At 41.7% G+C, this 16,306-nt stretch overlaps 1 long non-coding RNA gene and 4 other non-coding genes across 5 annotated transcripts; all 5 read right to left on the reverse strand.

Annotated features, from left to right (window-relative positions):
- Positions 1-5,245: 5,245 nt before the first annotated feature.
- On the reverse strand, positions 5,246-5,326 carry trnal-aag (transfer RNA leucine (anticodon AAG)). Its single transcript has one exon. It is a non-coding gene; the product is annotated as a tRNA-Leu (tRNA).
- Positions 5,327-6,186: 860 nt separating this feature from the next.
- On the reverse strand, positions 6,187-6,268 carry trnal-uag (transfer RNA leucine (anticodon UAG)). The gene has a single exon. It is a non-coding gene; the product is annotated as a tRNA-Leu (tRNA).
- A 203-nt stretch (positions 6,269-6,471) lies between these two features.
- On the reverse strand, positions 6,472-6,553 carry trnal-aag (transfer RNA leucine (anticodon AAG)). Its single transcript has one exon. It is a non-coding gene; the product is annotated as a tRNA-Leu (tRNA).
- A 7,610-nt stretch (positions 6,554-14,163) lies between these two features.
- trnal-uag (transfer RNA leucine (anticodon UAG)) lies at positions 14,164-14,245 on the reverse strand. The gene has a single exon. It is a non-coding gene; the product is annotated as a tRNA-Leu (tRNA).
- Positions 14,246-15,108: 863 nt separating this feature from the next.
- On the reverse strand, positions 15,109-16,160 carry LOC143715278 (uncharacterized). The gene is made up of 3 exons (XR_013195708.1): positions 15,556-16,160; positions 15,349-15,411; positions 15,109-15,232 (listed from the first exon to the last, which is right to left on the reverse strand). It is a non-coding gene; the product is annotated as an uncharacterized LOC143715278 (long non-coding RNA).
- Positions 16,161-16,306: the final 146 nt, after the last annotated feature.

A 16,306-nucleotide genomic window follows, 5' to 3' on the forward strand; every position in this document is an offset into this window, starting at 1 on the left:
AGCTCAAGGAATAGGAATTGTAAACTGGGATCTCAATGAGGAAGAAACGATAGAAAAGTTGAGTAGACATAAGCACAGAGCTAAGAGAGCTTATACCCCAGATCCCAATGTTAAAATTGATGCAATTGGACAGCCTAGAGGAATACCACATGAATTTAAGGCTAGGGATGAAATAAAGTCAGGGTTTGAATCATTTCTTCTATGGGTACCTGTTAATAAGAATACTGAATGTATAAATTACATATACTACAATCAGCAAAGATTTATTAATTATACGGATGATGCACTTGGGGCGCTAGGCCAACAATTAAAAGCCACCAGCAAAATGACATGGCAAAATAGGCAAGCCCTGAATTGGTTATTGGCAGATAAAGGAGGAGTATGTGTAATGTTTGGGACTGTCTGCTGCACCTTTATTCCTAATAACACAGCCCCCGATGGAACTTTCACTAGGGCTATGAAGAAACTGAAGGCGCTAAGACAAGAGGCTGCTGAAAATGCGGGAAGGGACAGAAATATTGGATACTGGTTTGATTCTTTGTTTGGAGCCTGGAAAGAGTGGCTGATTAAGGTGGGGATAATAATAGTTGTGGTTGTTGTTGTTGCTCTTCTGCTGTTCTGTTGCGTTATACCTTTTCTCAGATCCATGTTGGCCACTGCAGCTGCTCAGTCAATGACCCGAGCCAAGCAGATGATCAATGTGTCGGTTAACCGAGACAGAGTTGACATTGGATGCAACTCAGGAGTCTATCCTATTGGACCAGGCCTGGATGAGTTAGATGAGTTCTAATGAAAAAAGGTAAAAGGACTGGGGGTACCTGTTAATTTTGTTATAAGGTTTTTGACTTTGTTTTTTGACAAGAGAGGGAGTTAGAAAACTCTGTCTTTCTTTTTTGGGGTAAAAATAGGAAGCTTGTTAGAACATGCATGGGTAGAGTAGGGAGTTAGTAAGATGGGCAGTTATGCATTTATTTTAAGGGCCCCCGTCCTGTATATCCTATACTTATAATCATGTTAAGATATGTTTTTATATAATCACACTGCTGTCACAAATTTTAATGGAAGACTGAAGGGAAATAGAAGGTTTAAAACAGAACATTACCCGTGATATGAGGTGATGTAATTGTATGCAAAAGAAATGAGAGTGTTTTTGTTATTTTTAGATCACTTTATCCACCTTTTTACATATATGGGCATATTACAGTAACAAAACGTAGAAGCCTTGACATTGTGTGCATTTAGACTACTGGAACTGTTGTATATAAGATGTAAAAGAGGAATTATTTGCAAGCGCGGTCATCTACTGTTGTTTCAACAAAGGGCAGACTCAACTGGTGGTTTAAAAACCCGCTGTCTGCTCCAACACCAGATAGCGCCCTAGGCACTGCCAGGGCACCTCTGGCAACGGTGTAGCAACCCAGATAGCGCCACGGGCCACCAGGAAGCGCCTGCATGGTTCCTCTGGCATCGTGGGACAATTGTAACTTCGAGACTATACACTGTATGATGAATACACTGAATGTTTGAAGCTGCTTTGTCCATATAGAGAATGATGGTTTGACAGGAAGGCGAGATCTTTTACTCCACTCCAGACAAATGGGGGTGGAGATGTTTGGTCTCACTCTTCCTCCAGGGTGTACCTCTGTGATAACAGGTCTATTGGTAGAATGACTGGATGGTCTAAATTGATCATATTGGTAGGATATGAAAGAGACCTGCTCATGGAGATACATCCTGGGAAAATTGAAGGTGGGACTGGAGTTAGTCCCAAAGCGGGGATGTGTTGGAGAATTCTGTTACCCCTCCTCTATCTGATCCTCAAGTCTGAATGCTGTAATGCTGAGCAACAGTAGGCCATAGGTAGGGTGACCAGACGTCCCGTTTTTCCCGGGACAGTCCCGTATTTCAACTCTAATTTTAGTGTCCCGACTTATTATGAAAAAATCATGTTTTGTCCCGTATTTCATCGTTAATATATATTTTAGGTTTTTTATTTTATTTTATTTTTTCCTGAGTGATAGCGCGAGTACTCTTCGAAATAGCCTAATAATAAAACTAACAAATCACCTCATATATTTTCCTCATAGAGAAAACATTTTTCCATCCAATAAGAGAAGGCAGAAGGACAATTCCATCCAATCACAATTCACTCAATCAACTTGCATTTAGTGAAGGCGGAATCCGACGTCACAGTTAAGTGTGTACGAGACGAGAGCAAACGGATAAGCTTGACTCAGGTGCAAAGATGTCAAAGAAGCATACATGTACATTTAATGAGGATCTTCAAAAAGAGTTTAAATTTCTCAAAAGAGAGTCACTATCAGAGGCAAGTAAATTAAGATGCGACATTTGCGGGGCTCACTTTTCCATTGCTCACGGAGGCCGAGCCGACATTACGCAGCATATGCACACAAAAAAGCACATGGACGCTGCTAAAAGTAAGTGTGCTACTCCAAGTGTCAGCGAATTTTTTGTGAAGCAAAGTTGCGAATCTGATAAAGTGCATGCAAGTGAAGGACTTTTTGCATACCATTCTGTTATTCATGGCCATAGTTTTCGGTCAGCTGACTGCACTGCAAAATTGATCAAGAAATTGTATGATCCGAAATTTTCTTCTGCTCGCACTAAATCTGAGGCTATAATATGCAACGTTCTTGGTCCTTTGTCAGAGGAAGAAGTTCAGCATGATTTGGACAAGTGCTCCTGTGTCACATTAACTGTGGATGCATCCAACCACAAAGACATTAAACTGTTTCCTGTGCTTGTGCGATACTTCAAGCCACTAGAGGGTGTAAAGGTCAAGATAATTGAATTTTCATCTCTGCCAGGTGAGACATCTGATTTGCAAACTGCCTACATTTCCCATGTCATTGAAAAACATGGCCTTGATCAGAAAATAGTTGCACTTTGTGCTGATAACACTAACACAAACTTTGGTGGTGTTAAAAGAGCTGGTAAAGGCAATATCTGGAGAAAGCTGCAAATGCAGCTAGGAAGGGATATTCTGGGCATTGGCTGTAATGCACACATCATCCACAATACCCTGCAAACAGCAGTGGATTGCTTACCAATTGATTTGGAGTGTTTTGCTGTGAAGGTATACAAATACTTTCATATCTATACAGTGCGCGTAAGGGAGCTCAAGGAGTTTTGTGACTTTGTACAGCTGGACTATCAAAAATTACTGCAGCATGGTAGCACACGTTTCCTCTCTCTTGGTCCAGCTCTTGAATGAATTCTGCACCTTTTTGATGGTCTACGTGCATACTTTCTTTCTCAAGAAAAGTGGCCAAAGTTTCTAAAAGACACATTCAGCAGCCCTTGCACAAAACTTTGGCATGGATTTGCACTTAAGCAAACTGCAGCTTTCCATCGTGCACTGGCGACAGTAGAGCAAGAAAATATATCTGCCACAGATGCGGCTTTGCACATTTATGATCTGAGAAATGTCTTGCAGGCCAGGCTGGAGGAATCATTCATTCCCTCTGACATCAAAACAGTTAGACACCCTTGTTGAAGCTGGTGACATAAAAGCTGATGATTTTTATTGTGCAGTGAGAAGCTTTTACTCAGCATCAGTGGATTACCTTGACAATTGGAGCTGCTCACTGGAGAATACAAGAGAACTAGAGTGGGTCCTACTGAGAAGTGTTCCAGAATGGAGAGACATTCAGAGCAGCCTCAGCAAGTTCTACTCAAGAATACCTGCTCTCACATCAGTTGACGAAACCATGCACTTTGATGAGTGGGCCTGTGCTAAAAACATTGTCACTTGTCACATCACTGAGTGGAACAAAAACAAGGTGGCTGTGTCTGATAGATGGACAGACGTGTTTAGTGAGATGGGTAGCAAGTCACTCAACTTTGGAGTCTTATCTTTGGCTGTGGAGTTTGTTTTATGCCTGCCTGGTACATATGCACCTGTGGAGCGTGTGTTCTCGTTAATGAATGCATCATGGACGGATGAAAAATCTCGACTGAGTGTAACAACAATGAAGGCAATGCTTTTCGTACGAATTAATTTCGGACTGGACTGCTCCGCATTTTATGATAAACTCTTAAAAGACAAGCGCACGCTGGCAAAAATTGGTTCCAGTGAAAAATACAAAACAGCAACAGTGAATGATGCTGTTGAACCATCTTGTTCCCACTGATCTGCAATTTTATGTAAGTTTACATTTATTTTTTTACATAGCTAAAAATATTATTAAGTGTAAATACTTGTATGTGTGCAGTAGTTGTTGTAGGTCTGTGGGTTCTGTGTCAGTCCCGTATTCCACTCTGAGAAATCTGGTCACCCTAGCCATAGGGCAATGTAGAGTTGGAAAAGTACCTTTAATGCATAGATGACGTTGGTGCAAGGTACAGGAAAGTACTAAAAAACATATATGATGTAATATTTTTTTTAAAACTATACATGTGATACTCCGCCACTATTAGAAATAAGGCCTCGGAGCATGTGATCTTAATGGTGGCGTGATACCAAGGAGGAGCAATGTGTAAGAGATAACGGTACAAACACTAATTGGACACTGGCGATAAGAAAGATGTATAAAATCTATGTTTCAACCACTGTAAGATCAGATGATTCAGCTGACCATCTCACTTTGTTGAATTGCTCAATAAAGTTCTTCTTCTGAGACCTGGAACTTCGACTCTGAAAACTTTTTGAAGACTAACTCCTACTAGACTCTGAAAAACTACTGATCAGGACCAGAGACCAGCAATTAGCCACGACAGTAGCTGTCAGTTCACCAAAAACTCTCAGTCCTGCCGATCGACTGTCCTGCACAGAGCAGGATTGGGCACCCCTGTGTGCTATACATTATTATTATATTTAAATTCATTTTGGAAGTGTCATTATAATAATTGCAAGTTATTGTTGTCTCTGATTCAAGAGGATGCATATTTTCAGCTGCTTTTGCACCTTTTCAGAGAACACTTTAGGTGTCTGGCCCTCATTAAAACCTCTGCTGGCAGCAGTGGGATTCGAACCCACACCCCAGAAGAGACTAAATCCAGCGCCTTAGCCGCCTCGGCCACGCTTGTTTGGCCACTCTAGTGGGCCATTCTCTGGCCATTAAATTTCAGAAATAGAGAAATTGTTGGGTGTGGACCTTCATCGTCAGGCTCTGAAGCCCGCCGAGTTCGGCCAAGGAAAGCAAAATCTTGAGTTTTGAAGAGACTGGGAGCAAGCAGTGTCACTTCTCCAGTCTTTTCACAGGTGCCTTCTAAAATGCAGACTTGGCAGCGGTGGGATTTGAACCCAGGCCCTGAAGAGACTGGAGCCTTAATCCAGCGCCTTAGACCGCTCGGCCACACTACCTTGCAAGAATGCTTTGCCAATTTTTTCTTTTAGTGTCTCACTTCTCCATAGTTAAATCAGTTGAAATTCTTCATGCCTTGAAGGAGCTCCTCGACAGGTGGAAATGCCTACTAAGTAGAGGGGGGACGCAGTTACACTCTTGGAGGCCGCCCTCCCTGCAGATTAAAATTCCATCTCTAATCAAACACAACTGAATTACCTGATCAAAGCCTTTGGGCCATACTCCAAAATGGCAGCCAGATGTGTCGCAGTTAAACTCAAAATCAAGAGGTAGCAGTCAGTTCACCAAAAACTCTCAGTCCTGCCGATCGACTGTCCTGCTATACATTATTATTATATTTAAATTCATTTTGGAAGTGTCATTATAATAATTGCAAGTTATTGTTGTCTCTGATTCAAGAGGGTGCATATTTTCAGCTGCTTTTGCACCTTTTCAGAGCACACTTTAGGTGTCTGGCCCTCATTAAAACCTCTGCTGGCAGCAGTGGGATTCGGACCCACGCCCCCGAAGAGACTGGATCCTGGAGCCTAAATCCAGCGCCTTAGACCCCTCGGCAACGCTACCCCGGCTTGGCTACTCCAAAATGGCAGCCAGATGTGTCGCAGTTAAACTCAAAATCAAGAGGTAGCTGTCAGTTCACCAACAACTCTCAGTCCTGCTGATCCACTGTCCTGCACAGAGCAGGATTGGGCACCCCTGTGTGCTATACATTATTATTATATTTAAATTCATTTTGGAAGTGTCATTATAATAATTGCAAGTTATTGTTGTCTCTGATTGAAGAGGATGCATATTTTCAGCTGCTTTTGCACCTTTTCAGAGCACACTTTAGGTGTCTGGCCCTCATTAAAACCTCTGCTGGCAGCAGTGGGAATTGAACCCACGCCCCCGAAAAGACTGGAGCCTAAATCCAGCGCCTTAGACCCCTCGGTCATGCTACCCCGGCTTGGCCACTCAAGTGGGCCATTTTCTGGCCATTAAATTTCAGAAATAGAGAAATTGTTGGGTGTGGACCTTCATCGTCAGGCTCTGAAGCCCGCCGAGATCGGCCAAGGAAAGCAAAAACGGCTGAGTTTTGAAGAGACTGGGAGCAAGCAGTGTCACTTCTCCAGTCTTTTCACAGGTGCCTTCTAAAATGCAGACTTGGCAGCGGTGGGATTTGAACCCACACCCCCAAAGAGACTGGAGCCTTAATCCAGCGCCTTAGACCGCTCGGCCACGCTACCTTGTAAGAATGCTTTCTGTGGGCCATTTTCGCCAATTTTTTCTTTTAGTGTCTCACTTCTCCATAGTTAAATCAGTTGAAATTCTTCATGCCTTGAAGGAGCTCCTCGACAGGTGGAAATGCCTACTAAGTAGAGGGGGGACGCAGTTACACTCTTGCAGTGTTAATTTCGTTGACGAAAATAACGACGAAAATTATTCGTCAACGACATTTTTTCACAGACGAAAACGAGACGATAACTAAATAAAACCTAGTTTTGAATGACAAAGACTATGACGAAAATCTATTGACATTTTCGTCAACGAATAAAAACTAGACGAAAATGTTAGATAGTGACGATTTGGGAAGCGATCCGTCAGATGTCCTGCGTGTGTGGTAGATGCGCACATTTGTAGGCTACTGTAACGTGATCTACCACGCGGTCATAAAACGTTAAAAAATGTGAACGTCTGGGAGAATGAGTAGAGCAGACATATAGATCTCTGAATAAGAGTGACGATTTAAAAAAGAGCTCTATTCGGTGCGGTTTTCTTTGCGCACACACCAACCCGAAGCGTGCAGTCATGCACAATACACCTACAGCGCGCGAGTAGGCTACTGAATTGAGCTCTCTTTCGTGTCTGAATGGAGAAATACACAACAGTATGTCTAAATGTCCTTTTTGGAGAGTATTCATGTAAACTATGCTGGTTATGTCTTAAACTGTGAGGGTGCTTCTCAATATCCCTCCTCACCTCCTCGCTCCTCTGTCCTCCATCCTATGACCCGGAAACCAATCAAGCACAGCCATCTAGAAGGACATTTCAATTCTCTAATTGCACCGCGAGGAGTCGAGGATCGAGAAGTGATGAGGCTTTCGGAGGAGTTATGAGCGAGGATACACAGGTGTATCCTATGCGGAAGTGTTTTATTGACTAAATGTGACGCACGTATACATTCTCCTCCCCCTTCACATCGGTCACTATCTTTTTAATTTATTTAATTTATAATTTATAATTTACCTTTGCAGTTTATATAAACCACACATATCACATATTTCAACAGGGTATCTTGCTTTATTATTATTCATTATGAATTTCTTAAATAAACAAACTTCAACAACATAAGGGCAGACCCTTTGAGCGCTGCAGGTGACGCTGTGAAATGACGCTCGAGTGATCAAGTATTCCAATGTATAAAAAAAGCTTTCATTTCGATTCCTCCGTCCTCATTTTCTTTCCTTGCGTCCTTCCCTCACAACCTACAGGGGAGGAGATGAGGAGCTAGGAAAGGAAGCGAGGAAAGGAAACGAGGATGCATAAATAAGAAATGAGAAGCACCCTGAGTGTGTCGGATGTGCATCAGTGCAATTGTATCCGCATGTCATTGGACATGATCCGACGTCTTAAAGTGACAGTGGCAATAAACCTAATGCGGTCCGTGTCCTTAATTTTGATCAAGCAACAAAAGAAAAAGAGAAAAGCATTCACTGTTTGTTAATAGCTTTAATAAGGATTAATTATATTTAATTCATACAAATAAATATGTCTGCTTGAAAGAATAAAGAATGATGTGTAAGTAGTTATAAGGAATGACTATATCATTCATTGTAAAGAAGACTGTGTTGTACTTTAGGAAAAGTGGTTTTATTTCATTTTAAGATATTTTTTAAGTAACAGCAGTTAAATCTGTATCTGTATTGCATGTTCAAACTTAAAAATCATTCATATTAATAGGTTAATAGATGTTTTCTCCGGGAGTATATGGGTTTGGAAATTTTAGAGAAATTCTAAATTAATGCATTACAATTGAACTAAACCCATTATATTTTAGGCGACTAAATCTACTGTAGATTTAGTCGACTCAAATGTTATTGTATTTCGTCGACTAAAACTAGACTAAAACTAAAACAATTCAGATGACTAAAATATGACTAAAACTAAATGGCATTTTAGTCAAAAGACTAAGACTAAAACTAAATCAAAATTTGCTTACAAAATTAACACTGCACTCTTGGAGGCCCCCCTCCCTGCAGATTGCAATTTCATCTCTAATCAAACACAACTGAATTACCTAATCAAAGCCTAATCGGATTACCTAATCAAACCTCGGCCACGCTACCTTGTGAGAATGCCTTCCGTGGGCCATTTTCGCCAATTTTTTCTTTTTGTGTCTCACTTCTCCATAGTTAAATCAGTTGAAATTCTTCATGCCTTGAAGGAGCTCCTCGAAAGGTGGAAAGGCCTACTAAGTAGAGGGGGGATGCAGTTACACTCTTGGAGGCATCCCTCCCTGCTGATTGCAATTCCATCTCTAATCAAACACAACTGAATTACCTAATCAAAGCATTTGGGCCATACTCCAAAATCTCATTTGTCATTTTCCAACTATGTGACTTTCCGCCATATTGGAGCAAATGATACCTCTCACAAGCCAACTTAATAAATCATGTATCCAAACAACCCAGACCGCCTTCTGCATCTTTGCAAAAACAGAACTTCCCAGTGGTGCAATGAGATGAGTGATATGCTTCTGACACAGAGATAGTGGGTTCGAGCCCCATATTATACAACTTCAGATGATTGTGGAGTTTTATGTAATTTGGAGCCAATTGCTGCAGTTCTACCTTCAACAACTTAAGTCTCTGTAAAATTAAGCAAACCACAGTGTATGAGTATAAAGCAAATGCTCAGTAAAGCAAGAGGCTATAACTTTGAAGATTGTTTAATCAAATCCAATGTGTAGCAATCGTTAAAACATGTGAATTGTGCAATGTTCAAAAGATTCCTAGTAAAATAATAGATTAAAAAGTTGGCCGAGATAACGTTTAAGTTGGCTTGTGAAAGTTTGGACCTGAAAGTTTGAAGAAGGTTGAAGTAGTTTGAAGTTTAAAGTAGTTTTCAGGATTGTAATTCCATTGAAATGGTGGTAGTGTTTTTTATTTTTTTTTTTTTCATTTTTTTTTTATTAATGAATGGCAAATATTGATTTAAGTCATGTTTTCTAAAGCTATTGAAATTAGGTTAATTTTGTCCATTATGTTCTGAAATGCTACTGATTTATTTATATTTATGGCAAAGCTTTGTTAAATGTTGTTTCATGTCGTTTTTTTCTTCAATTTTATTAAAGCAAAGTAGCAATTCTTGGAATATGTGACCTTTATTGCATGGGCTTATCTTACATTTGGAAAGTTGCGTGCATTCTTCTAGCCATTCTTAACTAGGCACTAAGTTTAGTTTCACAAACCATACTGGGAAAAGCAAGTAGTGTAACCATAAGTGTCATTGTAAATAACTAAAGAAACGGTTAGTATTCTTTTCTATATAGATTTAAATATGCAACAATAGTGCTTTAAAATCACTTCTTAAAAGGCCCACTCTAATTTGCTTACTTTATCCAATGTGCTCAAAGGTATTTAAACTAAAAATAACTTATTTTTAATTCACATTTTTATCACCTCTCACAATATTGTTTCTAGGCAGCATTAAAAAAACATAATTGTACAAGACATTATCAAAGGTGACTGTCAAAGTAATGTACTTATAGCAAAAATATAGGTTACAGTTGCATATGGCAGTTAACCCATGTAATTCCAATTTCTTTTCCCTGAGATAACATGTATGAATTTATAAGGATATTAAACAATCTTTATCAATTACGTCAAAAAAATATATCAAAGTCCATACAAAAAACTTGATTATTCGTCAGGTCACAATTGTGACCATTAGCAGAACAAAGAGAGGCTAGTTATATGGTGTTAATGGATTTATAAACTGACAAACTTCTACAGTTTAAAGACCAGGTTCAATAATTGTTTTAAGCTTTAGTTAATAGTGTTGTATTACATTAAAGGCACACTATGCAAAATTTCCATTTGTGAAACAGTGACCCCAGGAGTCGCTGTGGAGTACTTGTATTTTTTCTGAGCATTAACTTCCACAGATTAATTGTTCACCACGAGACAAGTTATATGTGCTAACAAAGTTAATAGGGTCAATTTTGATTTCATGTCAACTTTAAAACAGAGTTGGCATCATCTCTTCACAGAAGTTAGCATCATCTGAAATCCTCATACAAGGCTGGATCCAAATTGGAGATGACATAATATCTAATATGCCCATGACAATTTAGAAACTGAAAACGTGCCCAGACCGCATGAGGTACTGTGGCAGGAAAAGATGCAGAAGTTGCATCTGTTCCAGGCATTGTGCCTAAGAATGGTCTCATCTGAAGCTGTCACATACAACGTGCAGTGCTTTTATGTACAATTCAGAGTTCTATGCTCTTCATTTTCTTCAAAATTCTTAATTTTGACTTGATTCTCTCTTGAAACTATTGAATTTTGTAGATGCGTGTCTGCCAAGTGGCACAACAAGATGAGTGACAGACACCTGGCCAAAAGAATTTCAATCAATCAGTTGAAATTCTTCATGCCTTGAAGGAGCTCCTCGACTGGTGGAAATGCCTACTAAGTAGAGGGGGGATGCAGTTACACTCTTGGAGGCCCCCCTCCCTGCAGATTGCAATTCCATCTCTAATCAAACACAACTGAATTACCTAATCAAAGCCTTTGGGCCATACTCCAAAATGGCAGCCAGATGTGTCGCAGTTAAACTCAAAATCAAGAGGTAGCTGTCAGTTCACCAAAAACTCTCAATGAGTCAAATTTGCAAACTCCATTGACAAGGGGTGCCCAGTCCTGCCGATCGACTGTCCTGCACAGAGCAGGATTGGGGACCCCTGTGTGCTATACATTATTATTATATTTAAATTCATTTTGGAAGTGTCATTATAATAATTGTAAGTTATTGTTGTCTCTGATTCAAGAGGGTGCATATTTTCAGCTGCTTTTGCACCTTTTCAGAGGACACTTTAGGTGTCTGGCCCTCATTAAAACCTGTGCTGGCAGCGGTGGGATTCAAACCCACGCCCCCAAAGAGACTCAGGCCTACATCCAGCGCCTTAGACCCCTCGGCCACGATACCCCGGCTGGGCTACTCTAGTGGGCCATTTTCTCGCCATTAAATTTCAGAAATAGAGAAATTGTTGGGTGTGGACCTTCATCGTCAGGCTCTGAAGCCCGACGAGGTCGGCCAAGGAAAGCAAAAACGGATGCAGTTACACTCTTGGAGGCCCCCCTCCCTGCAGATTGCAATTCCATCTCTAATCAAACACAACTGAATTACCTAATCAAAGCCTTTGGGCCATACTCCAAAATGGCAGCCAGATGTGGAGGCCATAGGGAGACGGAAAGTCGTAGGACCCCGAAACTCGGCGAGTGCCGTCGTCTCCCGTCCCCGAGTGGGGCCCCCGAGTTTGAGGGCCCTATCCGCTTTCTAAGCATTTCCTAACCCCCGTTTGCGATGAGTCCATTGATTGTGGATGGTGACTGGACAAAATTACAACGTATTAATTTTTTGTGATGTCCCACTGGCTCCTACAGACACCAAAATTGTATCTCGTTTAGAGGGGGACGAGACCTTTACTTTGAGACCACCCACGGCCCCGTGGGCCCCCGGGGGCCAGAGATGTAGATGAAAATACACATTTATCTAAGCAAAAACTGGACGGATCCGGCCGTGGAACCGTCTAGTTGAGCTGAAAAGAATGATAAAAAAATTATGAATTTTGGCCGTGTTTTCACGGAGATATTAGCCGAAAACCATCGGGCACACTTCAAAATGGCGCTCGCTGATGACGTCACGATCTCGGGAACCCGAAACTCGGCGAGTGCCGTCGTCTCCCGTCCCCGAGTGGGGCCCCCGAGTTTGAGGGCCCTAGCCGCTTTCTAAGCGTTTCCTAACCCCCGTTTGCGATGAGTCCATTGATTGTGGATGGTGACTGGACAAAATTACAACGTATTAATTTTTTGTGATGTCCCACTGGCTCCTACAGACACCAAAATTGTATCTCGTTTAGAGGGGGACGAGACCTTTACTTTGAGACCACCCACGGCCCCGTGGGCCCCCGGGGGCCAGAGATGTAGATGAAAATACACATTTATCTAAGCAAAAACTGGACGGATCCGGCCGTGGAACCGTCTAGTTGAGCTGAAAAGAATGATAAAAAAATTATGAATTTTGGCCATGTTTTCGCGGAGATATTAGCCGAAAACCATCGGGCACACTTCAAAATGGCGCTCGCTGATGACGTCACGATCTCGGGAACAAAATCGCTCATATCTCGGGAACGCGAAGACCCAGAGAGCTCAAATTCAGGTGATGAGGTCCCACGGGGGCCCTTACTCGAACCAGGGCGGTGGCGCGCCGCGGGGACGCCCCGTAGCGGATCGCCGTTCGCTGGGGCCCCCGACTTAATGGGTTCGTGGACGGTGGAATTATGGGATGGGACTTGGTGCTACGGACTCTGGGGGGCCCCCTGAGTGCAGTAAAATAGTTTTTATCAAGAAAAAAACTTTTCAAAAAATGACTATCACAGAAACTGTCAGATCCCACGTAGCATTTGTTCCATTGTAAAAAATAGTGGTTTCGCGGTCAGTGGAATTATGGGATGGGACTTGGTGCTACGGACTCAGGGGAGGCCCCTGAGTGCAGTAAAATGGTTTTCATCATGACAGCAACTTTAATTCAAATGTCTATGAGAGAAACTGTCCCAATCCCCATTCAATCGATGGCAGGTGGGATTGTGTCCGATCGCAGCTTATTGAATGCGGGTTAGCATTTTACAAAAATAGTGGGTTATTGGACAAAAAGTGGCTTCGTGGACACGTGGTTTTTAAGCTGAGCTTTCGAGATATTTTGATGAAAACCATTTTACTGCACTCAGTGGGCCCCCCTGAGTCCGTGGCACCAAGAGCCACCCCAAAATTCCACCGTCCACGAACCCACTATTTTTTTCCATTGAAAAAATGCTACGTGGGATATCCATAGCTCTGGTCAGGAAGGGTCTAGAGTCTCCATTTTTGCCCTCAAGTTTAATTCTCTTCATCCTCTATCAGAATCCAGAGTTTCGAGAAGATCGGAGAAACCTTTTTTTCCGACCCGAAAAAACCCCTGTCGGTCACGGGACTTTTGGTAAATATAGTGGGTTATTGGACAAATAGTAGGTTCGTGGGGGGGGGGGTCTGGTCACTCTAGTGGCCAATCGGACAAATAGTGGGTTAGTGGGACGGGGCACGTGTGGCGCCCCACCAAGGACGAAGGCAGAACTGCTTAGGGTGGCCTCGGGCTTCGGGGCACTCCCGTCGGGCCCCTGAGGGGTTCGGGGCACCCCGACCCCGCCCGCGTGGGTCGGGCGCCCGGGGAGGGTCGGCCCGCGGCGTCGGCCGACCCCCCAAAAATTTCGGGGGGTCGGCGCGCTCGTCCGCCAACCCACGTCCGAGCCCCATCGGCCCAAGGACTGAATGGACGCTTTTTATTTTTATGGACTACCTAGAGGTAGCTGTCAGTTCACCAAAAACTCTCAGTCCTACCGATCGACTGTCCTGCACAGAGCAGGATTGGGCACCCCTGTGTGCTATACATTATTATTATATTTAAATTCATTTTGGAAGTGTCATTATAATAATTGCAAGTTATTGTTGTCTCTGATTTTAGAGGGTGCATATTTTCAGCTGCTTTTGCACCTTTTCAGAGCACACTTTAGGTGTCTGGCCCTCATTAAAACCTCTGCTGGCAGCAGTGGGATTTGAACCCACGCCCCCGAACAGACTGGAGCCTAAATCCAGCGCCTTAGACCCCTCGGCCATGCTACCCCGGCGTGGTTACTCTAGTGGGCCATTTTGTGCCCATTAAATTTCAGAAATAGAGAAATTGTTGGGTGTGGACCTTCATCGTCAGGCTCTGAAGCCCGCCGAGTTCGGCCAAGGAAAGCAAAAACGGCTGAGTTTTGAAGAGACTGGGAGCAAGCAGTGTCACTTCTCCAGTCTTTTCACAATTGCCTTCTAAAATGAATATTTGGCATCGGTGGGATTTGAACTCACGTCCCCGAAGAGACTGGAGCCTTAATCCAGCGCCTTAGAGCGCTCGGCCACGCTACCTTGTGAGAATGCCTTCTGTGGGCCATTTTCGCCAATTTTTTCTTTTAGTGTCTCATTTCTCCATAGTTAAATCAGTTGAAATTCTTCATGCTTTGAAGGAGCTCCTCGACAGGTGGAAAGGCCTACTAAGTAGAGGGGGGATGCAGTTACACTCTTGGAGGCCCCCCTCCCTGCAGATTGCAATTCCATCTCTAATCAAACACAACTGAATTACCTAATCAAAGCATTTGGGCCATACTCCAAAATGGCAGCCAGATGTGTCGCAGTTAAACTCAATGTATATAGTGATACAATGTATATAGTAGGTTAGCAGTTGCAAGTTAATGTAATGATTTATAAATTATAATTTATAGGCTAGTGTTGTTTAGTATTAATATTTTATAAATATATTAGCTATATTGTATTTTGCTATTATTATTGGAATTTTGTTAATATATTTGTCCTTGTAATTACATAAATAAATACAAAACTTTTCAGATATGTCATAAAATGTATTTATAATAATATATTTATTCGTCAAGTGATGTTATTGTTATTTTCCCTTCACTTTGTAGTTGCAACAGTTTGTTGTTAAGAATTATGTTGTAAAGGTCTGGATTTTCCTTCTCCAATTGCAGCTTTGTTTTTTGTAGCTGTAGGACGTCTCTCTGCAGTTCCAGCACTTCTTCTCTTGTAGAGGCTGGAGAGGGTAGTTGCGTCTTTCTGCAATTCACAAGTGTTTTGGAGGAATTATGAAATATAATATAATAAATAATATTGGGGCTGTTCTAAGTCAAATTAACAAAACTAAAATAATTGTTAACTAATAAATAACTCACTTTGTTGCCTGGTTTGGCGTACTGCTGGCGCTCTGTCGGTGTTGCTTTGATTGCTGGAAAGGTCTAACGCGTGAAACAAAGAAATACCAATCACAATTTATATTTATATACAAATAAAAATATTTTATTACGCCTGTCATGATTTTCATATCGTTTATCCCCATAGAGATACATTTTATTTAATTTAAGACAATAATGTTCTCTCACTCCGTGTTACATTCCTCTGGTTGAGTCACTTCACTCTCTAAGCCGCCAGGGATGCCAGCCAGGACAGGTGAGTCCGCCCCAAGGATGTCTTGGACCAGTTTAGTTGTCTCTGATAATTCTGTTGGCGGTGGTCCTCCACCTACAGTTTTGTTATCGTTAGCTCTCGGTGCGTGCGAAGAAAATAGAGAAAAAACTAAGAGCGTTTTTTTTCTTACCAGTTTTGTTGGACTCCCTCTTATGAATGCTTATTTCTTTTTTTGCCCCCACAGAGATGTTTTCATATTTTTTAATTACCTCTGAAACCGTCCTCTTTACTCCTAAGTTCTGTGCATTAATTTTCTCGGTTATTTCCTCCCACTGTTTATTTTTTTTGCCAGCAGTTATGACGGGATTAAATTTTCTTCTTAAAATTCCTTTTCTTTTCCCATATTCATCTAGAAGAATACACTTCTCATCCTCAGTCCAGTTTGGCTTTCTTTTTTTGTTTTCCTTATCCATTTCTTTAGGCTATTCGTTGTTTTAAAGCTCCTAGGTTAATGTGTATAGGAGCGTATCTATGGCAACGATAGATTTTTATAACGGCAAACCTGGATCGCTGCCGTGAAACACTTTTTTTTTTTTTTTTTTTTTTTTTTTTTTTATTTAACAATCAGGCATACATACAAACAAACCAACATAGTGCAGTAGTGAGCAATCTTGTAAATCCATACTTCCAGCAGTGACAAGAGTGATTTAAGTGTTTAAGTGTGTA

Source organism: Siphateles boraxobius, unplaced genomic scaffold (assembly GCF_051911475.1).
Source record: "Siphateles boraxobius isolate OS27281-9 unplaced genomic scaffold, OSU_SipBor_1 12, whole genome shotgun sequence".
NCBI lineage: Eukaryota > Metazoa > Chordata > Actinopteri > Cypriniformes > Leuciscidae > Siphateles > Siphateles boraxobius.